The 25628-nt window shown below is 47.9% G+C and overlaps 1 protein-coding gene across 9 annotated transcripts in view; it reads right to left on the reverse strand.

Moving 5' to 3' along the window:
• The window catches only part of PRRC2B (proline rich coiled-coil 2B), a 79300-nt gene extending 58117 nt beyond the window's left edge, over window positions 1-21183 (reverse strand). For 6 of the 9 annotated variants that reach the window (XM_077284682.1, XM_077284687.1, XM_077284681.1 and 3 more), the window contains exon 1: window positions 21021-21156. The gene's annotated coding sequence lies outside the window, so the exon portion shown is untranslated. Of the gene's footprint in view, window positions 1-21016 lie in introns of all 9 variants that reach the window. The other 3 variants (XM_077284683.1, XM_077284688.1, XM_077284685.1) reach the window with 3 other exon arrangements.
• Window positions 21184-25628: the final 4445 nt, after the last annotated feature.

A 25628-nucleotide genomic window follows, 5' to 3' on the forward strand; every position in this document is an offset into this window, starting at 1 on the left:
AGAGCAACAACTGTACCATATAGGAAATAAGGCAGCTGTCAGTCATATGACCTGTCTATTATGTGTATTTGTGAGCTAATATATACTGCCACGGGGGAGGGCTTCCTGTTGGCTGGGGATTTATCAGGCTGCCAATTTAGCTTACAAATACTGAGGTAAAAATACTGACCAAATAACGTGTGAACGCGGTCTAATACAGGAGGAGATGACATACAGATATATACTATATACAGGAGGAGATGACAGGTATATACTATATACAGGAGATGACATACAGGTATATACTATATACGGGCAGCACGGTGGCACAGTGGTTAGCACAGCAGCCTTGCAGCGCTGGAGTCCTGGGTTCAAGCCCCACTAAGGACAACATCTGCAAAGAGTTTGTATGTTCTCTCCGTGTTTGCGTGGGTTTCCTCCGGGTACTCCGGTTTCCTCCCACATTCCAAAGACATACTGATAGGGAATTTAGATTGTGAGCCCCAACGGGGACAGTGACGATAATGTGTGTGCAACCTGTAAAGCGCTGCGGAATATGTTAGCGCTATATAAAAATAAAGATTATTATATTATTATTACAGGAGGAGATGACACACACATATATACTATATACAGGGGAGATGACATACAGGTATATACTATATACAGGAGATGACACACTGGTATATACTATATAAAGGGGATGACATACAGGTGTATACTATATATAAGGGAGATGACAAATATGTATATACTGAGGGGAAAATGAGAGGTGTGAGGTGAAAATGAGGGGTGTGAGTGCAAATTGAGAGGAGTGAGGGAAAATAGTGGAGTGATCGGAAAATGACAAATGTGAGGTCAAAATGACAAGTGTTAGGGGAGAATGAGAGGAGTGAGGGGGAAAATGAGAGGTGTAAGGGGGAAAATGAGAGGTGTAAGGGGGAAAATGAGAGGAGTGATGGGAAAATAAGAGAAGTGAGGTGCTATAACTAAACCACAGATATTTACTATGCCCAGGCAACTCCGGGCTCTTCAGATATATATAGAGATATATATATATATATATATAGAGAGATATATATATTTGTCTAAGGGGTCCTTCCGTCTTTCTGTCTGCAACTTCCGTCACGGAAATCCCGCGTCGCTAATTGGTCTCGCCAGCTGCCTGTCATGGCTTCCGTGACCAATCAGCAACGGGCACAGTCCAATTAGTCCCTCTCTACTCCCCTGCAGTCAGTGTCTGGCGCCCGCATGCTCCCCTCCAGTCACAGCTTAAAAATAATAATAATAAAAAAAAACTGCTATACTCACCCTCCGTAGTCCGCCGAGCCGCTGGCGGCCTCCGCCATCTTCCGTTCCCAGAGATGCATTGCGAAATTACAGAGACCGCTAAGTCTTCTGGGTAATTTCGCAATGCATCCTGGGAACGGAAGATGGCGGCAGCCGCGTGCTCATCGCCTGCGCCACAGCTTCGCTGGATTGGATCCCGGCAGGTGAGTATATAACTATTTTTTATTTTAATTTTTTTTTTTTTAACAGGGATATGGTGCCCACACTGCTATATACTGCGTGGGCTGTGTAATATACCGCGTGGCTGCTATATACTACCTGGCCAGTGTTATATACTGCGTGTGCTGCGCTATATATTACGTGGCCAGTGTTATATACTGTGTGGGCTGTGTTATATATTACGTGGCCAGTGTTATATACTGCGTGGGCTGTGTAATATACCGCGTGGCTGCTATATACTACCTGGCCAGTGTTATATACTGCGTGGGCTGTGCTATATATTACGTGGCCGGTGTTATATACTGCGTGGCCTGTGTTTTATACGTCACCTGTGTTATATACTGCGTGACTGCTATATACTGCATGGGCTGTGTTATATAGTACGTGGGCTGGGTTATATACTGTTTGGGCTGTGTTATATATTGCGTGGCCTGTATCCACATTGCGTGACCTGTAGCCACATAGTATATAGCACAGGCCACATCGTATTTGTCTGCTGTATACTACGTGGCTCTGTGCTGTATACTACGTGGCTCTGTGCTGTATACTACGTGGCTCTGTGCTGTATACTACGTAACTGGGCAATATACTACGTGGACATGCATATTCTAGAATACCCGATGCGTTAGAATCGGGCCACCATTTAGTATGTGTATATATATATAAATATTATTATTATTTTACACATATTTATTATTTATTTAGGAATTTATTTTTTTTACTTTGTCCCAGTGTGGGACATGATGCTATAATGTCAGATCGCTGATGTGACACTTTGCAAAGCACTGTGTCAGATCAGCGATCTGACATGCAGTGCTGCAGGCTTGCCGACGCCTTCTCTGAGTAGGCGCTTGCAAGCCACCTCCCTGCAGGACCTGGAAGGAGCCCCGTGGCCATTTTGGATCCGGGGCCTGCAGGGAGGAGACGCTCAGAACAACACGATCACATCGCGTTGTTCCGAGGGTCTCAGGGAAGCACGCAGGGAGCCCATTCCCTGCACGATGCTTCCCTTCGCCGCCGGAACGCTGCAATCATGTTTTTGATCGCAGTGTTCTGGGGGATAATGTGCCAGGAGCGGTCCATGACCGCTCCTGGCACATAGCTGACACCCGGCCGCGCTCCCCCCGTGAGCGCAGCTAATCGGTGATGACGTACTATCCCGTCGGTGGTCATACGGGCCCAGACCACCTCGACAGGATAGTACGTCGGATGTCAGAAAGGGGTTAAGATGTCCCACTGAAGCTCCCTGGTGTGTATTTGGGCCCACTGAACCACTGGCAAATAGGAGGTTAGGGAACCTAGCAAGGACATAGCGTGTCTCAAGGTCGTGGATGGGTATTGTGATGCCCTCGACACCTGACCACAATCTTTTCCTGTTTGCCCTGCGGAAGGTGACACTCTTGCTTCTGGGAGTCTAGTGTAAGCCCCGGGAACTCCTGTACCCTCTTTGGTTCAATCTTTGATTTTTTCTTTTATTTAAGACCCAACCTAGGCTTACTAAAGAGGTCATTACTCTATCGAATTGCGCTTTGCAATGTTGGAACGAGTTGCCTATCACTAGGAAGTCGTCAAAATAAAGGACAAATCAAGATGTCCTGTTCCCTCGGGTGCGCCATTGCTTCCGCCACCAGCTTGGTGGACACTCGAGGGGGGCTACATTCAAGCCAAAGATGAGGGACCTTATATTGAAAAAAAAAATTTTTCATTTCTCCGCCTATGGAGACCGCTACTTTGAGAAACTTCTGAGAGTCTGTGTGTATGTGGATGTGATAATACGCATCCCTAAGGTCCAGGAACTGTAATAAAGCAATCGGGAAACAATATTTTCATGGCTGATTTTATTAGCTCCATCTTGAAAAGTCTGAGTCCTTATATACTTGTATAGTTTTTTCAAGCTTATTATTGTAAAGAAGGATCCATCTGGTTTGTTCACCATAAACAATGGTGAGTAGAATCCTTCCGTCCTTTCCCGAGGGGGGCCCTCCTACAGGACAGCTTTGCCCACTGGATCCAACACTTCATGTTCCTCTGGATAGGACCGTAGAGGAGTTACCATGAAGTTCGGGACTGGAATTGAGAGAAGTCTATCCTTAGGCCTGACTTGATTAGGCTTAGTATCCAGGGACTGCTGGAAATCTTTTCCCAGGCTGGAAGGAAGAGGGATAATCTGCCCCCCCACCTGGGAAAGACCATCACTGGGAGGGCTTTGTATCTTGGAGAGGAATCCCCAAACTTTCTTTATTCCCCTCTTCCCACCTATTTTGCTCTCTCGGTGTCCTTCTACAGAAACATTTTTTTTACTCCGGAAGGACTTCTTGTATGTGGGAATGGACAGGTTAGAGAATCCCTTTTTCTTGTCCCCGGCTTTTTCCAAAATGTCGTCTAATGTTGAACCAAAGAGAAAACTATTCTCACAGGGAATAGAACATAATTTAGATTTTGTTTGTAAATGTCTCCAGGCCAGCACTTAAGCCAGAGAGCTCTACGGGCTGCGTTAGAGAAGGCTGTAGATTTTGCCGTCAGTCATACTGAGTCGGATGAGGAATCAGCCAAGAAGGCCGAAGCCCCCCGCACAAGGCTTGAGAAAGGCTCTCCATGAGCTGAAAGGTCGCCATGATGGGCTATTAAACTTGAACACTTTTTTTAACTCATTTGCAATGGTGTGCTGCCTCTGACTTTTTGGACTCTCATTATAAAGGTTTGGTACATGCCTGAGGGGCTTTGCACCCAAAATTTGTTTTTTCTGTGCTGCTCTCACTTTTTGTTATAATGTTAAAGATAGGTACGCAGGCCGCATGCGGAAGTGGGCGGAGCTGAGCAGGGGATGAGCGGCTGTGGGCGGGGCCTCACAAAGGAAGTCCGCAGCTCAGCAAAACGCTAGTGTGAAACTAGACTTACTTGGATGTGGAAAGCTCATAGAGACTTATCCAACGTGACTTGCAGCTGTAATTGCTGCAAAACGAGGCGCTATAAAGTACTGAATTTACGGGAGGTGAATAGTTATGCAATGAAGTTTTCAGTTATTTTGTCCTATTTGTTGTTAGCTTCACAATGAAAAGAAAACCAAATGAATGTTCACAGTTGTAGGCATGTTCTTTACATGAACTGATGCAAACCCTTAAAAAAAAAAAAAAAAAACATGCCAAGGATACTTTTGCAAGCCACTGTAGGCAATATCCAACATAAGACTACCCAGCACTTTCAGAACTACAACTCCTATCATGCAAAGCCACAGGTAGTACATTTTAAGTGTTACCATGTCCTAACCTCTTCCTTAAACAACCCCCCCCAACGACAAGGCCTAATTTCACTAGTTTGCTGCGTGTAGGTGGCAGCGGGGGATCCCTGTGGAAGCTTTCACGCTCTTCCTCCTGCGTAATATGCCATACTTCCTGAGAGACGTAGCGACAGAATCTGAACGATGCCATAAACAGATTTTCTGTAGGATTCTTGCTCCAAGTACAAACTGTATCCAAGCAACGGCTCTGTCCAGCACAGCCGCAATACACGCCGAGGAAGCGGCAAGGCTGAGATCATGCAGGTATGGGAAGACTCAGGACTGAAGAAAGCTGCTACTCTTAAAGCGACAGCACACACATTTCTACACAACTGGCCACAGATGAGCTGAAGGAGAAGGAAAAAGTTTCATCCCCCGTTTTAATTGCTCACCAAGGACCTTAAATTCACTTCCAAAAGTCCAGAAGCCAACAGCCTGGCAAGATATAGTGAAATCTGACAACCTAGAGAACACAAGGAATTACTGCATGTTTTAAAGAGCCACTGATCCCAGGCAAACCAAAGACATGGCGGCAAGTCTGGGATTGTTGGACCAAACGACTATTTATGGCGAGAGAGACTTAGAGGAGAAAGCGCATGAAAGCATAAAAGTAGTCATCCATGAGAACCAATCTGAGAAACTGGGGGAAATTGTACGCTTCTGCTTGCTGTCAGTGGATAATAAGATCCTCGTTTACATCCAGCACCTGATAATCTGCACAGACCTAATACTTTACACAGCTGAGGGCTTGTTACAATGTATCCACTCCAGATTGATACCATTGATACAGCCTGGGCAACAAAGTGACACTCCTATATAGCAGCAGGTTCAATGTCTGAGACTATGGATCATATGGTTGCAGAACTATTCTCCCCCAATCACTTATATATTCGGCTTCCATGCTGTTGCTAGGCAGCGCCTCTGTGCAAAAAAGATGGATTGCATCAAACATCCCCCTCCACCAACCCGTGTCACATGACCGTTCAGAGAACACCAGGGGTTAAACTGCCAATTTTTCAGTGCAAATTATCCCCCTCCCACAAAAAAAAAATCATCACGTACATGGCACAGACTAGGACCCCTCATGGAGGAGCCAGAATCAAAAGACATCTTACAAGGTCACCAGGGGAATTACCAAATCTACTGTCCCCAGAAGCTGAGGATGTCGGTCCACGCCCCCTTCAGTGCGGAAGGTTAATTAATGCAATGAAGAAATAAAAATAACCTTAGAAGACGCCACCTGGAACGCACGGCAGCACCAGGCGCAGCGTCTGAGGCCGACATCTATGTCAGTAAGTGAAAACAGAGTGAGAAAAAAAATCTAATTAGCAGAAGGAACAAGGCGCCTGAGCATCCCCAGGGGAAGGGCGAATGCTGCTGGGTACTATCTGCTGCGGGCGCCCAGTCACCGTCTGTGGCCTCATCTCCACCGACTGCCCAACATGTTACATGCTCCGTGAGATTGGCCTCATCACTAATCTGACACATTGGTTCCCACTCATGCTGGATTAAGGGACTTTATGAAACTAGTGCTAGTGATGCTATACGAGGGCAGGTTGCTGGAAATGCTCCCAAACAAAAAAGTGCAAAAAAGCAGCATCCGACGTTGAGCAAAGAGGCCCCAATACAGAGCAGGTATAACCAATAGTGTTCAGCCCAGGGTCTCCCCCTCTGAACTTCACCAGTGCCGAATATTGCCACAGGTCCTATAGAGGAGACACTGATGTATCCGCTGCCCACTGCAACTACTAATATACAAGGAAAAGATGACCGATGGCTTACAAAGTCCACAGACTGCTGGGTGACAACCAATACAGCCGCCATTACTGCCCCCACAGTGGTCACCATGCAGCCCTCCTAGTCAAGAAATGTGCCAGTGTGTGTGTCAGCATGGACTTACCCCAAACACTGCTCCAGACTGCAGCAGAAAGTCAGTGCTCGGCGTTCAGGCCCGAGCAGTGGCCGTCCGACACAAACACTGAACACATTCGGATTCGCCCATCTCTACCCATGACTGCTCTCCCAGCACCACTGCATGGCAGGGACCGGGAAACGTATTTCTTTGATACCGAGTAATAGAAATACATTTGGGAAGAGTCAGAAATGCATTTGCCTTAAATTTTGTAACTACCCGTGTGAGGATGATGGAATACAGGGACTGCGGGTGAAGAGAACTCATGTTCAAGTCCCTAGATAACTGAACACACAAGGTTTTTTATTTACAGAATTACAAAAACATTTTAAAAAACCCTGTAAAAGTATGGGGAAAAAAATCATTGTGACCCCTTGATAAAAATATGAAAAGAAGGGGTTACTCTGAGAAAACGTTCACCTTGAGTGCGCGCAGGAGCCTCCATCATTGTGCACCTGAGCGGAGCCAAGCACCCAGCAGCCTCGGAGGAATTTTGTTTATTTCTCGAAAAAAATAGAGACTAATCACTTTGGGGGCAATTAACAAGGCGTCAGCACAGCACCAAAACCTCCAGGTCCACAGGATTGGTCTCAGTCGTCCTCTTCAATCCAACCGCTGAGAAATCACTGCTGCTCCCAGCCGTACGAGGCAACAAAAATAAACCCAGGCCCCAGGATGCGCAGATATCAGTAGTCACCAGAGCCGCTGTACCCGCACCGTACATCTCGTCAGGATCTACACAGCCCTGCAGCAATGACCGGGAATGGGTCTTTCCAAGTTCCCCCATAAATGATTTCCAGAAACAGTTGGGGCTGGAAATACCAGTGTAGCACAGATGATGGTTTCTAGTCACTAGCAGGGCTGTGGAGTCAGAGTCCTTTTTTGTGGATTTGGATTTAGTATAAAATGAACCAGGACTCCTAAAATATATAATACATTGGGTACAGTAGTATAATGCGGGATGTGCTGTAAATATTTCATAATTTGGGAAAGTTCTGAAATGTCCTATAAATGTCTGTTCTGTTCCTGATCTAAGGATCTGGGCTTTTAGATGAGATGAATCTGTGCTGCACTTTATGTATAGGCACAGTAGTGACCAGTGCTGTGCAGTCGTAGATGAGATGAATCTGTGCTGCACTTTATGTATAGGCTCAGTAGTGACCAGTGCTGTGCAGTCGTAGATGAGATGAATCTGTGCTGCACATGTCAGTAGTGATGGAATTGTGGAGTCGGTGGTTTGGCTTACCGACTCCAGAGCCCTGGTTGCCACTATTTTACACAGCCCTGTTCTAAAGATGCCCTTGCACCATAGATAGCAGCTGGTCCAATGTTTGCTTAAATTACCTCCAATACACAAGAACACTTAGGATTGGTCATCAATATCACAATCCAGGACAAGCCCTTTAGGCCATGTTCACACTTTGCAGTTTTTACTGCGGATCCGCGGCGATTTTGATGCTGCGGGTCCGCAGCAGTTTCCATAGCGTTTACATTAACATGTAAACCCTATGGAAACCGCAAACCGCTGTGCACATGCTGCGGGAAAAACCGCGCAGAAACGCAGCGGTTTAAAACCCGCAGCATGTCACTTCTGTGTGCAGAATCGCTGCGATTCTGCACCCATAGGAATGCATTGAACCGCTTACTTCCCGCATGGGGCTGTGCCCACGTTGCGGGAAGTAAGCGGTTAATGTGCGGGTGGTACCCGGGGTGGAGGAGAGGAGACTCTCCTCCAGGCCCTGGGAACCATATTTGGGGTAAAAAAAAAGAATAAAAATAAAAAATCATGTTATACTCACCTCTCAGCGCGGCACGCGGCCGGCCGGTCTTCGGTTTGCTGTGCGAGCAGGACCTGTGGTGACGTCACGGTCACATGACCGTGATGACGCCGCAGTCACATGACCGTGACGTCACGAAGGTCCTTCTCGGTACAGCATCTTTGGAACCGGAGCGCCGGGTGCAGCGCCCAGGAGATCCGGACATCAGAGGGTGAGTATAACCAATTTTTATTATTTTTATCATTACTATTGATGCTGCATATTGCTGCATATGCAGCATCAATAGTACAGGAGTAATCCCGCAGCGGAAACCACGGAACAAACCGCGATAAATCTGCAGGGATAACCGCAGCGGTTTTGCCCTGCAGATTTTATCAATTCCGCTGCGGGATAAACCTGCAGAGCACGCCGCAAAGTGTGAACATGGCCTTAAGAAGCCTATTGCATGCCTCCTGTCGCTATGCGCAGTACTCAGTGGAGGGGGGGCATGAATACACAGGACTCCTGCCCTCAGAGCAGACACTTCATCAGGTGCACACGATCACAGATGGGCAGCAGTGCCGGGGTGGGGTATTTCAGATAATCCTCATAATTTCCACACAGCAGCACAGACTCACAGATCATCTGCATAAATCCAGGGTACATTATATACAGAGGAGAACAGCGCCTCCCACCAAGAGCAGGCAGCGCTCAGGAGCAAGTGTTGTGCAGCCGCAGAAGTGCCCAAGCAGAACCTAGGGAAGCAAAGAGGAGCACTACACCATGTTCCAAATTATGCAAATGATATTTTTCTCGGATTTTCCTAAATGGTCGGTCCAAATGACAGTCAGTCTAAAAAAAAATTCATCATCCTTTAGAGTATACATCGAATTTTATTGAAGAAACCTCCCAATGATAACAGTATAATCTCCAAAATGAATAAAACCTAAAAATGCACTGTTCCAAATTATTAGGCACAGTAGAATTTCTAGACATTTGATATGTTTTAAAGAACTGAAAATGCTCATTTGTGGAATTTGCAGCATTAAGAGGTCACATTCACTGAACAAAAAAGCTATTTAACTCCAAAACATCCTAACAGGCCAAGTTACATGTTAACATAGGAACCTTTCTTTGATATCACCTTCACAATTCTTGCATCCATTGAACTTGTGAGTTTTTGGAGAGTTTCTGCTTGTATTTCTTTGCATGAAGTCAGAATAGCCTCCCAGAGCTGCTGCTTTGATGTGAACTGCTTCCCACCCTCATAGATCTTTTGCTTGATGATACTCCTCCAAAGGTTCTCTACAGGGTTGAGGACAGGGGAAGATGGTGGCCACACCATGAGTATCTCCTTTTATGCCCTTAGCAGCCAATGACTCAGAGGTATTCTTTGCAGCATGAGATGGTGCATTGCCATGCATGAAGACGATTTTGCTCCTGAAGGCATGTTTCTGCTTTTTATACCATGGAAGAAAGTTGTTAGAAACTCTATATACTTTGCAGAGATCATTTTCAGGAACTTTAAAGGGCCCTACCAGCTGTTTCCCCTTGATTCCGTCCCAAAACATGACTCCTCCACATCCTTGCTGACATTGCAGCCTTGTTGGGGCATGGTGGCCATCCACCATTCATCCACTACTCCATCCATCTGGACCATCCAGGGTTGCTCGACACTTATCAGTAAACAAAACTGTTTGGAAATTAGTCTTCATGTATGTCTGGGCCCACTGCAACAGTTTCTGCTTGTGAACACTGTTTAGGGGTGGCCGAATAGTAAGTTTATGAACCAAAGCAAGCCTTTGAAGGATCCCACACCTTGAGGTTTGAGGGACTCCAGAGGCATCAGCGTCTTCAAATATCTGTTTGCTGGTTTGTAATGGCTTTTTAGCAGCTGCTCTCTTTATCCGATGAACTTGCCTGTCAGAAACCTTCCTCATTATGCCTTTATCAGCACGAACACGACTGTGCTCAGATTCAGCCACAAATCTCTTAACAGTAAGATGATCACGCTTAAATTTTCAAGAAATATTTAATGTTTTCATCCCTTGACCAAGGCATTGCACTATTTTATGATTTTCGGCAGCAGAGAGATCCTTTTTCTTTCCCATGTTACTTGAAAACTGTGGCCTGCTTAATAATGTGGAACATCATTTTTAAGTAGTTTTCCTTTCATTAGAATCACCTGGAAAACTAATTATCACATGTGTTTAACCCCTTTACCCCCAAGGGTGGTTTGCACGTTAAAGGGAACCTGTCACCCCGTTTTTTGAAGATCAGCTAAAAATAGCGTTAAATAGGGGCAGAGCTGGGCGTTACATTAGTGTCTTTGTGTGCCTTTATTACCCACCTATGCTGCCGAAATACCTTTGTAAAGTCGCCGTTTTCTGCAGGATTCTGGGGGAGAAACAGCGCTGTCACCACGCCCATAGGACCAGACCAGCGTGAGTGACAGCAGAAAACGGCGACTTTACAAAGGTATTTCGGCAGCATAGGTGGGTAATAATCCCTTGTAGATTGTGAGCCCTCGCGGGCAGGGTCCTCTCTCCTCCTGTTCCAGTTGTGACTTGTATCGGTCAAGATTATTGTACTTGTTTTTATTATGTATACCCCTCCTCACATGTAAAGCGCCATGGAATAAATGGCGCTATAATAATAAATAATAATAATAATAATAATAATAATAAAGGCACACAAAGACACTAATGTAACGCCCAGCTCTGCCCCTATTTAACGCTATTTTTAGCTCATCTTCAAAAAACGGGGTGACCGGTTCCCTTTAATGACCGGGCCAATTTTTACAATTCTGACCACTGTCCCTTTATGAGGTTATGACTCTGGAACGCTTCAACGGATCTTGGCGATTCTGACACTGTTTTCTTGTGACATATTGTACTTCATGATAGTGGTAAAAAAATTTCTATATAACTTGCGTTTATTTGTGAAAAAAACGGAAATTTGGTGAAAATTTTGAAAGTTTCGCAATTTTCCAACTTTGAATTTTTATGCCCTTAAATCACAGAGATATGTCACACAAAATACTTAATAGGTAACATTTCCCACGTGTCTACTTTACATCAGCACAATTTAGGAAACAAAATTTTTTTTTTGTTAGGGAGTTATAAGGGTTAAAAGTTGACCAGCAATTTCTCATTTTTACAACACCATTTTTTTTTTTTTTTTTTTTAGGGACCACATCTCATTTGAAGTCATTTTGAGGGGTATATATGATAGAAAATACCCAAGTGTGACACCATTCTAAAAACTGCACCCCTCAAGGTGCTCAAAACCACATTCAAGAAGTTTATTAACCCTTCAGGTGTTTCACAGGAATTTTTGGAATGTTTAAATAAAAATGAACATTTAATTTTTTTTTATTTATTTTTTTTATACACAAAATTTATTTCAGCTCCAATTTGTTTTATTTTACCAACGGTAACAGGAGAAAATGGACCCCAAAAGTTGTTGAATTTTACTTTTCAATGCAAAATTGACTGGAATTGAGATGGGACGCCATGTTGCGTTTGGAGAGCCCCTGATGTGCCTAAACATTGAAACCCACCACAAGTGACACCATTTTGGAAAGTAGACCCCCTAAGGAACTTATCTAGATGTGTGGTGAGCACTTTGACCCAACAAGTGCTTCACAGAAGTTTATAATGCAGAGCCGTAAAAATAAAAAAATCATATTTTTTCACAAAAATTATCTTTTCGCCCCCAACTTTTTGATTTTCCCAAGGGTAAGAGAAGAAATTAGACCACAAAAGTTGTTGTGCAATTTGTCCTGAGTACGCCGATACCCCATATGTGGGGGTAAACGAATGTTTGGGCGCATGGCAGAGCTCGGAAGGGAAGGAGCGCCATTTGACTTTTCAATGCAAAATTGACTGGAATTAAGATGGGACGCCATGTCGCGTTTGGAGAGCCCCTGATGTGCCTAAACATTAAACCCCCCCACAAGTTACACCATTTTGGAAAGTAGACCCCCTAAGGAACTTATCTAGATGTGTTTTGAGAGCTTTGATCCCCCAAGTGTTTCACTACAGTTTATAACGCAGAGCCGTGAAAATAAAAATTCATTTTTTATTTATTTTTCACAAAAATGATTTTTTAGCCCCCAGATTTGTATTTTCACAAGGGTTCAAAAGTTGTTGTCCAATTTGTCCTGAGTATGCTGATACCCCATATGTGGGAGGGAACCACTGTTTGGGCGCATGGCAGAGCTCGGAAGGGAAGGAGCGCCATTTGGAATGCAGACTTAGATGGATTGGTCTGCAGGCATCACGATGCATTTGCAGAGCCCCCTGATGTACCCAAACAGTAGAAACCCCCCACAAGTGACCCCATATTGGAAACTAGACCTCCCAAGGAACTTATCTAGATGTGTTGTGAGAACTTTGAACCCCCAAGTGTTTCACTACAGTTTATAACGCAGAGCCGTGAAAATAAAAAAAATTTTTTTTTTTTCCACAAACATTTTTTATCCCCCAGTTTTGTATTTTCCCAAGGGTAACAAGAGAACTTGGACCCCAAAAGTAGTTGTCCAATTTGTCCCAAGTACGCTGATGCCCCATATGTTGGGGTAAACCCCTGTTTGGGCGCACGGGAAAGCTCGGAAGGGAAGGAGCACTGTTTTACTTTTTCAATGCAGAATTGGCTGGAATTGAGATCGGACGCCATGTTGCGTTTGGAGAGCCCCTGATGTGCCTAAACAGTGGAAACTCCCCAATTCTAACTGAAACCCTAATCCAAACACACCCCTAACCCTAATCCCAACGTAACCCTAACCACACCCCTAACCCTGACACACCCTTAACTCTAATCCCAACCCTAATCCCAACCGTAAATGTAATCCAAACTCTAAAGGTACCGTCACACTAAACGATATCGCTAGCGATCCGTGACGTTGCAGCGTCCTGGATAGCGATATCGTTGTGTTTGACACGGAGCAGCGATCAGGATCCTGCTGTGATATCGCTGGTCGTTGATTAAAGTTCAGAACTTTATTTGGTCGTCAGATCGCCGTGTATCGTTGTGTTTGACAGCAAAAGCAACGATACCAGCGATGTTTTACAATGGTAACCAGGGTAAATATCGGGTTACTAAGCGCAGGGCCGCGCTTAGTAACCCGATGTTTACCCTGGATACCAGTGTAAAATGTAAAAAAAACAAACACTACATACTCACCTTCGCATCCCCCGGCGTCCGCTTCCTGCACTGACTGAGCACCGGCCGTAAAGTGAAAGCACAGCACAGCGGTGACGTCACCGCTCTGCTGTTAGGGCCGGCACTCAGTCAGTGCAGGAAGCGGACGCCGGGGGACGCGAAGGTGAGTATGTAGTGTTTGTTTTTTTACATTTTACACTGGTAACCAGGGTAAACATCGGGTTACTAAGCGCGGCCCTGCGCTTAGCAACCCGATGTTTACCCTGGTTACCCAGGGACCTCGGCATCGTTGGTCGCTGGAGAGCGGTCTGTGTGACAGCTCTCCGGCGACCAAACAGCGACGCTGCAGCGATCGGCATCGTTGTCTGTATCGCTGCAGCGTCACTTAGTGTGACGGTACCTTTACCCTAACTTTAGCCCCAACCCTAACCCTAACTTTAGCCCCAACCGGAAAATGGAAATAAATACTTTTTTTAATTTTATTATTTTTCCCTAACTAAGGGGGTGATGAAGAGGGGTTTGATTTACTTTTATAGCATTTTTTATAGCGGATTTTTATGATTGGCAGCCGTCACACACTAAAAGACGCTTTTTATAGCAAAAAAGTTTTTGCGTCTCTACATTTTGAGACCTATAATTTTTCCATATTTTGGTCCACAGAGTCATGTGAGGTCTTGATTTTTGCGGGACGAGTTGACGTTTTTATTGGTAACATTTTCGGACACGTGGCAGTTTGTGATCGCTTTTTAATCCGATTTTTGTGAGGCAGAATGACAAAAACCAGCCATTCATTAATTTCTTTTGGGGGAGGCGTTTATACCGTTCCACGTTTACCTCATTTATATCATTTTTTTATACTTTGGCGCTTTTATACGATAAAAACATTTATAGAATAAATAATTATTTTGGCATCGCTTTATTCTGAGGACTATAAGTTTTTTATTTTTTTCCTTTGATGACGCTGTATAGCGGCTCGTTTTTTGCGGGACAAGATGACGTTTTCAGCAGCACCATGGTTATTTAGATCTGCCTTTTGATCGCGTGTTATTCCACTTTTTGTTCGGCGGTATGATAATAAAGCGTTGGTTTTTTTGCCTCTTTTTTTGCCTACGGTGTTCACTGAAGGGGTTAACTAGTGATATAGTTTTATAGGTGGGGTCGTTACGGACGCGGCGATACTAAATATGTGTACTTTTATTGTTTTAGTTTGCACAGCACTCTGTCAGATCGGCAATCTAACTTACAGCACTGCAGGCTTACCAAGCGCCTGCTCTGAGCAGGCACTTGGTAAGCCACCTCCCTCCCTGCAGGACCCGGATGCCGCGGCCATCTTGGCTCCAGGCATCTGCAGCGAGGAGGTGGTAAGAGACCCTCGCAGCAACGCGATCACATCGCCTTGCTCCGGGGGTCTCAGGGAAGCATGCAGGGAGCCCCCTCCCTGCGCGATGCTTCCCTGTACCGCCGGCACACCGCGATCATGTTTGATCGCGGTGTGCCGGGGGTTAATGTGCCGGGGGCGGTCCGTGACCGCTCCTGGCACATAGTGCCGGATGTCAGCTGCGATAAGTCAGCTGACACCCGGCCGCGCTCCCCCCGTGAGCGCCGCCGATCGCGCTGGACGTACTATCCTGTCGGTGGTCATACGGGCCCACCCCACCTCGACGGGATAGTTAGATTAATTTCAGTGATCCATTGAGCCCTGAGACAATGCCATCCATGAGTTTATTTGAAAAACAAAACAATTAAATCGTTTTGACACAAATCCAATTTGCATAATAACTTGGAACACAGTGTAGTGGTCGCAACAAATTGGGATATTTTACAAATAATTTGCTTGCTGTCCGTGAATGAAAAAAAAAAATCATACATTTTTCCCAGAGCTGATACATTGCAGCAAACTGTCAGGACAGAAGAGAGACGACCATAGAATACAGCAACTTGATGACAGAATTGGGGGCTGCTCTGTCAATGGTCTTGCTTTTTTGGTGCCAAGCTGATGTTTTGGGGTACACGACACTTTGATCACCTTTCAACGCATGTTCTTTTTTGGTATTTGCAAAGGCCTTTTGACTAAAATCTGGCATTTCTGGTGCTTCCATTTTTTTCTGCTTTGAGATATTGACAGCGCGGGTTAAATGATTTTATATTTTGATGGATCGGACTTTTAATAAAGGAAACAATGGGTAATATGTTTTTTTAGGACTAGAGCCTGCGCTCCTCTGATCTTGTGATGTGCACCAGTATATAGCTAAAGTGATGATGTTCCTTGAGGTCCAGCCCCCGGCGAGGAACAGCAGTGCCAGCCAACACGGCAGCCATTAGGGCCTTATGCAGGCCGCCAGATGCTACAGCAACCAGGGCCGTGGAGCCAGTAAGCCAAACCTGCAACCCACTGGCACCCACAATGACAATGGTGCCAATATCAGAGCCGGACAGCAGCATTTAAGGGACTGGAAGACGCAGCGGGCTGAGGCTGATTTCACATTTGTGATTGTGTCCGCATAATATCGTCCACAACCGCATGCAATAACGCATGATAATGCAGCGGTTTTTATCCGCATTAGCTTACGCATGACGGCAAAAAACCCCACAGAATTGCATGCATTTTTACATGCGCTTGCGCTTTTTATGAGCATGCATTTGATATTTCCAGGAGGGCGTGTCTCAATAGGCGTGTCTAGATCAGTTCCTGGACATGCGCAGTCCGAAGTACGGAAGCGCAAATACATGCGTACGCATGCGTTCCCATAGACAGTAATGCATTTTTTTAACGCACTCATCCGCATGCGCATGCCTGCGCATATTTGATGGAGATTTGCCACCTCAAAAATTCCAACATGGTGCGTTAGCTGAGCCCAGCGAAAAAACGCATGCGTAAGCAAACGCGGGCAAACACATGTGCCTGCGCCTACAAAGTTAAAGATAGGAGATCAAGATGTATGCGGATGTATGTGTCAGAAACGCTGCGGATACAACCGCAAATGTGAAACCAGCCTTAAAGGGAACCTGTCACCCCCAAAATTGACGATGAGCTAAGCCCACCGAGCATTGGGGGCTTATCTACAGCATTCTGTAATGCTGTAGATAAGCCCCCCCGATGTACCCTGAAAGATGTACCCTGAAGAAAAAGAGGTTAGATTATACTCACCCAGGGGCGGTCCGGGGCCTCCCATCTTCTTACGATGACAGCTCCGGCGCAGGCGTCCTTTATCTGCCCTGAAAAGTACTGCAGTGCGCAGGCGCCGGGAAAGGTCAGAGAGGCTCAGCGCCTGCGCACTGCAGTACTTTGCTCTGCCCTCAACAGGGCAGATAAAGGACGCCTGCGCCGCAGCCGCAGCGTGACTACAAGAAAAGGACGTCATCTGATGAAGATGGGAGGCGCCAGACCGGACCGCGACGCCCATCGGACCAGACCGCAGCGGGACCGGACCGCAGCGGGACCGCTCCTGGGTGAGTATAATCTAACCTCTTTTTCTTATCTTTCAGGATACATCGGGGGGGGGGGGGGGGGGGGGCTTATCTACAGCATTCCAGAATGCTGTAGATAAGCATCGTCGATTTTGGGGGTGACAGGTTCCCTTTAAGGCTGGTTTCACATTTGCGGTTGCGTCCACAGCGTTGGTGAGTGGGTGGCTGGGTGAGTATAATCTAACCTCTTTTTCTCATCTTTCAGGATACATCGGGGGCTTATCTACAGCATTGCAGAATGCTGTAGATAAGCCCCTGATGCCGGTGGCCTTAGCTTATAGGCGATTTTGGGGGTGACAGGTTCCCTTTAAACCTCCTCTGCCCACTCCTTACCACAGCACATTTTAGGCAGATGTGGACCCATCACTAACAGAATGTCCCCTGAGTCAGAACCCCGATTTTGGCATATCCTAGCAACAAAAATATCCTTTTAATATAATCGAAGCATTGACATCACCTTTATACATTTAAGCTATTAAAGGGAACCTGTCACCCCCAAAATCGCGGGTGAGGTAAGCCCACCGGCATCAGGGGCTTATCTACAGCATTCTGTAATGCTGTAGATAAGCCCCCGATGTATCCTAAAAGATGAGAAAAAGACGTTAGATTATACTCACCCAGGGGCATTCCCGCTGCTGGTCCGGGTCCGGCGCCTCCCATCTTCATCAGATGAAGTCCTCTTCTGGTCTTCACGCTGTGGCTCCGGCACAGGCGTACTTTGTCTGTCCTGTCGAGGGCAGAGCAAAGTACTGCAGTGCGCAGGCGTGGGCCTCTCTGACCTTTTCCGGCGCCTGCGCACTGCAGTATTTTGCTCTGTCCTCGACAGGACAGACAAAGAACGCCTGTGCTGGAGCTGCAGCGTGAAGACCAGAAGAGGACTTCATCTGATGAAGATGGGAGGCGCCGGACCCGGACCAGACTGCAGCGGGACCGCCCCTGGGTGAGTATAATCTAACGTCTTTTTCACATCTTTTAAGGTACCTTCACACGAAACGACTTTGTAACGATATCGCTAGCGATCCGTGACGTTGCAGCGTCCTCGCTAGCGATATCGTTTAGTTTGACACGCAGCAGCGATCAGGATCCTGCTGTGATGTCGCTGGTCGCTGAATAAAGTCCAGAACTTTATTTGGTCGTCCGATCGCCGTGTATCGTTGTGTTTGAAAGCAAAAGCAACGATACCAGCGATGTTTTACACTGGTAACCAGGGTAAACATCGGGTTACCAAGCGCAGGGCCGCGCTTAGTAACCCGATGTTTACCCTGGTTACCAGCGTAAAAGTAAAAAAAACAAACAGTACATGCTCACCTGCGCGTCCCCCAGCGTCTGCTTCCTGACACTTACTGAGCGCCGGCCCTAAAGTGAAAGTGAAAGCACAGCGGTGACGTCACCGCTGTGCTGTTAGGGCCGGAGCTCAGTCAGTGTCAGGAAGCAGACGCTGGGGGACGCGCAGGTGAGCATGTACTGTTTGGTTTTTTTACTTTTACGCTGGTAACCAGGGTAAACATCGGGTTACTAAGCGCGGCCCTGCGCTTAGCAACCCGATGTTTACCCTGGTTACCCAGGGACCTCGGCATCGTTGGTCGCTGGAGAGCGGTCTGTGTGACAGCTCCCCAGCGATCAAACAGCGACGCTGCAGAGATCGGCATCGTTGTCGCTATCGCTGCAGCGTCGCTTCGTGTGAAGGTACCTTTAGGATACATCGGGGGCTTATCTACAGCATTCCAGAATGCTGTAGATAAGCCCCTGATGCCGGTGGGCTTACCTCACCCGCGATTTTGGGGGTGACAGTTTCCCTTTAACATCTCTGCTTGCTGTCAGTAAACGGGATCATGGCTGAATACCAAACCCGACAGAATACGTCCCACAGCTGAGAGTTTGTCACAATCGCATCCAGTATAGATACATTGTAACAAACGCTTGGTTTACACTGCCCTTTTATTTAGGCCATAGAAGATTGGATGAAACTGGAACAAACCCTCAACTGTGAGAAGTCAGACTGGGATTTTAGCCTTTGGTTGGGAACATTCCCATTCACTGACAACAAGCAGATATTAGAGACGATGAAGCTTTAGGTACAACAAGATCAGAACTACACAACACTTCAACCTCATAAACATGTACTACAACCCCCAGTTTTAAGGGGCATAATGAGAGTTGCAGTCTGACAATGTTTGTGTTTTCATCTGTACACCTGTCAGGTCATGCTGGGAGTCATAGTTCCACCAAAAGTAGATGTCACTGGCAGCAGAGCATCTTACTTGTTAAAGCACCAAAAATGAAAAAGGAAAAAAAACACTATCGTCCTATAGGACCTGTTGAAGTGCATTAAGCACGAAACAGCTGTCGTCCGAGTGTTCACCACCCTCCCTGCAGCACATTAAGTTATGTCCGAATAAAGACTTGGAATAAAGACTTGGATTTACTACCGGTGAGTGCGCTTCATCTTTTTTCTTTTTTGGATATCATCTTACTTGTTAACATGCACTAATAAATGGCTGCCTGCAACGTAGCAGTCAGGGAATGATGGGAGTAGTAGTTCGTTCAGAGGTGCAGATCGCACAATACAGAGTTGACAAGATGCCTAGGGCCTCAATACCGAACATTGCACTAGACTACAAACAGCCCTGGCAGAATGATGAAAGTGATAGTCCCAATAAAATGGTCTAGGCTGGAGGCCATTAGCCTACAACATTTACAGACATCAGATGATGAGAGTGATAGTTCTACTCCAAAAAAAGGGCTCCAATTACATGGCACAATATACAGACATGTGTAGTGGGACTATCACTCCCATCATTCTGACAGGTCGTATATGGTATAATGCAATGATCTGCAGCCAGAGCCCTTACACACTATCACGCTCATCGTTTCGACAAGTCTGTGTTATTGTGTGTCTGCAACCTGTAATGGTGGTGGTATCACTACTCCCATCATTGTGACCGGTCTGAGTGTGATCATGAAATGGTCTGCACACCAGTCAGTCCTGTAACCAATGTCTGCAGATCATTGCGCTATACCATACACAGACCTGTCAGATTGATGGGAGTGATTGTCCCAGTACAGAGGTCTTACGATGCAGATAGTTGCATATCACTAACCAAAATAACAGAGGATGCTGAGAGTAGTAGTCCCTGGCTGCAGATGATTGCATTATAGCATACACAGAGCTAGCACAATGATGGGAGTGGTAGTCACAGTACAGAGGTCTTACAATGCAGATTATTGCACATCATTCACCAAAATTACAGAGGATGCTGAGAGTAATAGTCCACGCCTGCAGATCATTGCGCTGTATATACAAGGCCTGTCAGGATGCTGAGGGTGGTAGATCCTGCCCACGGATCATTGTATATACAGGCCTGTCAGGATGCTGAGGGTAGTAGTCCCTGCCTGCAGGTCATTGCACTGTATATACAGGCCTGTCAGGATGCTGAGGGTAGTAGTCCCCGCCTGCAGATCATTGCACTGCATATACAGGCCTGTCAGGATGCTGAGGGTGGTAGTCCCTGCCTGCAGGTCATTGCACTGCATATACAGGCCTGTCAGGATGCTGAGGGTCGTAGTCCCTGCCTGCAGACTGCACATCACACACTTAATAGCACGTAAACAATTGCTCACAATCCCTCTGACAACTCTTCCTGGCAGCGCAGGACCGGGTGACAGCTGCACATCTACAGGCAGCAGGGGAAAGCATTACACTGAGGGGGCGGTATCTCCCCCATTACTGAGAGCCGCCCCGGATCCGGTCACTGGGGAGCAGGCCTCAGGCCTCGGCGGCCACTCTCCGGTTCCCGTTGAAGGCCGCAGCCTCCCCTCCGCGCCACAACACAGGAGAAAACGTAAGAGGCGGAAGATGGCTGCTGGGCCTGACTGAACAAAGCTGCGGCCTGGGCCCGTCCTCCCTCCCCGCCTCTGTCCGGGCAGGAGCCGTCCCCCCGGGAGTACCGACCTGGTCTAGTGGAGCGCTGTGTGCTTTTAGTGCCGGAGTGATGCCGGGGTCAGGGCGGGCGAGCGGTGCGCGGGATGGCGACGGATACAAGGCGTCTCAGCTCCGGCTGCGCCTCTCTCCTCCGTCTCTCTTGCTGTTTTTTTTTCTCTTCACTACAAACTCCTCCCCTTTACCGAGCTGTCAATCATCCAGCGAGAAGAGAGCGAGCGCTTCACAGCGAGCAGCGGCCTCTGCCGGCAACCGGCAGTACTACAGTAAGAGCAGAGCGCACAGAGGGCAGCGGCCTCTGCCGGCCCCAGATGATACTACAGTAAGAAAAGAGCGAGGGCACAGAGGGCAGTGGCATCTGCCGGCCCAGGACAGTACTACAGTAAGAAACGAGAGACACTTCAGAGAGCAGCGTCTTCTGCCGGCCCCCGGCAGTACTACAGTAAGGGAGGAGAGAGCACAGTGAGGAGCAGCCCCCACGGTACTACAGTAAGGGAGGAGAGAGCACAGTGAGGAGCGGCCCCCACGGTACTACAGTAAGGGAGGAGAGAGCACAGTGAGAAGCGGCCCCCACGGTACTACAGTAAGAGACGAGAGAGCACAGTGAGGAGCAGCCCCCGGCAGTACTACAGTAAGGGAGGAGAGAGCACAGTGAGAAGCGGCCCCCACGGTACTACAGTAAGAGACGAGAGAGCACAGTGAGGAGCAGCCCCCGGCAGTACTACAGTAAGGGAGGAGAGAGCACAGTGAGGAGCGGCCCCCACGGTACTACAGTAAGGGAGGAGAGAGCACAGTGAGCAGCGGCCCCCACGGTACTACAGTAAGAGACGAGAGAGAATATCGAGGAGCGGCCCCCACGGTACTACAGTAAGGGAGGAGAGAGCACAGTGAGGAGCGTCCCCCACGGTACTACAGTAAGAGACGAGAGAGCACAGTGAGGAGCAGCCCCCGGCAGTACTACAGTAAGGAAGGAGAGAGCACAGTGAGGAGCGGCCCCCACGGTACTACAGTAAGAGACGAGAGAGAATAGCGAGGAGCGGCCCCCACGGTACTACAGTAAGGGAGGAGAGAGCACAGTGAGAAGCGGCCCCCACGGTACTACAGTAAGAGACGAGAGAGCACAGTGAGGAGCAGCCCCCACGGTACTACAGTAAGGGAGGAGAGAGCACAGTGAGGAGCAGCCCCCACGGTACTACAGTAAGGGAGGAGAGAGCACAGTGAGGAGCGGCCCCCACGGTACTACAGTAAGGGAGGAGAGAGCACAGTGAGAAGCGGCCCCCACGGTACTACAGTAAGAGACGAGAGAGCACAGTGAGGAGCAGCCCCCGGCAGTACTACAGTAAGGGAGGAGAGAGCACAGTGAGAAGCGGCCCCCACGGTACTACAGTAAGAGACGAGAGAGCACAGTGAGGAGCAGCCCCCGGCAGTACTACAGTAAGGGAGGAGAGAGCACAGTGAGGAGCGGCCCCCACGGTACTACAGTAAGGGAGGAGAGAGCACAGTGAGCAGCGGCCCCCACGGTACTACAGTAAGAGACGAGAGAGAATATCGAGGAGCGGCCCCCACGGTACTACAGTAAGGGAGGAGAGAGCACAGTGAGGAGCGTCCCCCACGGTACTACAGTAAGAGACGAGAGAGCACAGTGAGGAGCAGCCCCCGGCAGTACTACAGTAAGGAAGGAGAGAGCACAGTGAGGAGCGGCCCCCACGGTACTACAGTAAGAGACGAGAGAGAATAGCGAGGAGCGGCCCCCACGGTACTACAGTAAGGGAGGAGAGAGCACAGTGAGAAGCGGCCCCCACGGTACTACAGTAAGAGACGAGAGAGCACAGTGAGGAGCAGCCCCCGGCAGTACTACAGTAAGAGACGAGAGAGCACAGTGAGGAGCGGCCCCCACGGTACTGCAGTAAGGGAGGAGAGAGCACAGTGAGGAGCGGCCCCCACGGTACTACAGTAAGAGACGAGAGAGAATAGTGAGGAGCGGCCCCCATGGTACTACAGTAAGGGAGGAGAGAGCACAGTGAGGAGTGGCCCCCACGGTACTACAGTAAGAGACGAGAGAGCACAGTGAGGAGCAGCCCCCGGCAGTACTACAGTAAGGGAGGAGAAAGCACAATGAGGAGCGGCCCCCACGGTACTGCAGTAAGGGAGGAGAGAGCACAGTGAGGAGCGGCCCCCACGGTACTACAGTAAGAGACGAGAGAGAATAGTGAGGAGCGGCCCCCATGGTACTACAGTAAGGGAGGAGAGAGCACAGTGAGGAGTGGCCCCCACGGTACTACAGTAAGAGACGAGAGAGCACAGTGAGGAGCAGCCCCCGGCAGTACTACAGTAAGGGAGGAGAAAGCACAATGAGGAGCGGCCCCCACGGTACTACAGTAAGAGATGAGAGAGAATAGTGAGGAGCGGCCCCCACGGTACTACAGGAAGAGATGAGAGAGAATAGTGAGGAGCTGCCCCCACGAAACTACAGTAAGGGAGGAGAGAGCACAGTGAGAAGCGGCCCCCACGGTACTACAGTAAGAGACGAGAGAGCACAGTGAGGAGCAGCCCCCGGCAGTACTACAGTAAGGGAGGAGAGAGCACAGTGAGGAGCGGCCCCCACGGTACTACAGTAAGAGACGAGAGAGAATATCGAGGAGCGGCCCCCACGGTACTACAGTAAGAGACGAGAGAGCACAGTGAGGAGCAGCCCCCGGCAGTACTACAGTAAGGAAGGAGAGAGCACAGTGAGGAGCAGCCCCCACGGTACTACAGTAAGAGACGAGAGAGAATAGTGAGGAGCTGCCCCCATGGTACTACAGTAAGGGAGGAGAGAGCACAGTGAGGAGCGGCCCCCACGGTACTACAGTAAGAAACGAGAGAGAATAGTGAGGAGCTGCCCCCACAGTACTACAGTAAGGGAGGAGAGAGCACAGTGAGGAGCGGCCCCCACGGTACTACAGTAAGAAACGAGAGAGAATAGTGAGGAGCGGCCCCCACTGTACTACAGTAAGATGGGCAGTCCGGCTCTTTTTGGTGATCCGGTTCATTCGGCTCCGCTCACCATAAAGAGCCGGCTCTTTCGGCTCACAAACCGGCTCTTTGTTTAAATAGAAATACATTTTACACTGTCATCATTCCAGGTCTTTGCCTGTAAAGTGAGAGCCTCATTATACACCTCGATAAGTATCTAGTGAAGCAGTAAAGGCATTTTTTAGCATTGTTGTTTCCTCAGAGTATTAGCTCTTGTGAACAGAGCCCATGCTACTCGGTTGTAGTCTTTGAAGCGCGTCCCCCATGGTACTACAGTGGAGAGATGAGAGAGCACAGTGAGGAGCGTCCCCCACGGTACTACAGTGGAGAGACGAGAGAGCACAGTGAGGAGCGTCCCCCACGGTACTACAGTAAGAGACGAGAGAGCACAGTGAGGAGCATCCCCCACGGTACTAAAGTAAGAGACGAGAGAGCACAGTGAGGAGCGGCCCCCACGGTACTACAGTAAGAAACGAGAGAGCACAATGAGGAATGGCTGCCACAGTACTACAGCAAGAGAATAGAGAGAACAGTGAGAAACGGCCCTGTCACAGGGTCCTACTCCGGTATCACACAATCAACAGAGCAAAAGAATAGTGAACAATTCCAAGACCTTTATTTAGGCAAAACACGAAAGGTCCATATATGCGATCCATCACACAAAGGATTAAATATTCCAGAACACGAATACAGTTCAGTTACAGAATAAAAGTCCAACAATCCAGCACAGAGGATAACAGTCCATATTCCCTTCTTTCTCTCTCTGAAGTTCTGTCTTCACCTCATGGGTCCACACAGGATCTGGATTCCCCCAGCTCCTGTCCTCCCCTTATGTCCAGGAGTAGTCAAACAGGTTGGGGTGGTTTTCAGGCCTCCCCCACCTGACAAAGGTGCCTGGTGGGTTAAGGCACTACAGGGGGTCATTGTTTCAACAAGCTAGTTCAATATGTCAGCATATTAGCAAGCAACATTATTCACTGACCCTGTGGAGAGATAACAATACAGAACTGTGGGGAGAATATCAGATGGCAAATAACAACTCATCCTACAAGATACAGTAACACCATGATCATCAGTAAAATAGAAATATACACAAAAATGATACCCACATAGCATATCACACCATCACAACCTCTCCCCCCTCATAATAAGTGAGCACGCAATTAGGTCTACACAGACCTCTGGCCTGCTCACTTTAGTCCACTTTGCTCCACTGTTTATAGTTCCTTGTACAGTGGCAGTGGTTGCAATAATCATGAGCACTTGTCCATAAATTCCCAGGTCCTGGCTTTATGGTCATACCAGGCTTTTTGACTGGACTGGGCCTTTCGCTGATGTTCATTAGCCAAGGTAGCTAGCTGGGCGAGACAGTCTCTGAACTCTAGAACGTATGGAATGATGGGCATTACGGTATCTGCGATATCTCCCTCCAATTGTTCTCTGAAGAAGGAGAGGCCCACGGACCTTCTGCTCCCACAAAATGACTTTGCAACTCCCTAATGTCATTTCCAAGGAGGATATCTGCAGGAAGTCCTCCCATAACGCCAATCCAACACAGTTTTTCTCCAAAAACAAAATCCAAACGTACCAAAGCTCTCTGTATAT

Source organism: Ranitomeya variabilis, chromosome 2, assembly GCF_051348905.1.
Source record: "Ranitomeya variabilis isolate aRanVar5 chromosome 2, aRanVar5.hap1, whole genome shotgun sequence".
NCBI lineage: Eukaryota > Metazoa > Chordata > Amphibia > Anura > Dendrobatidae > Ranitomeya > Ranitomeya variabilis.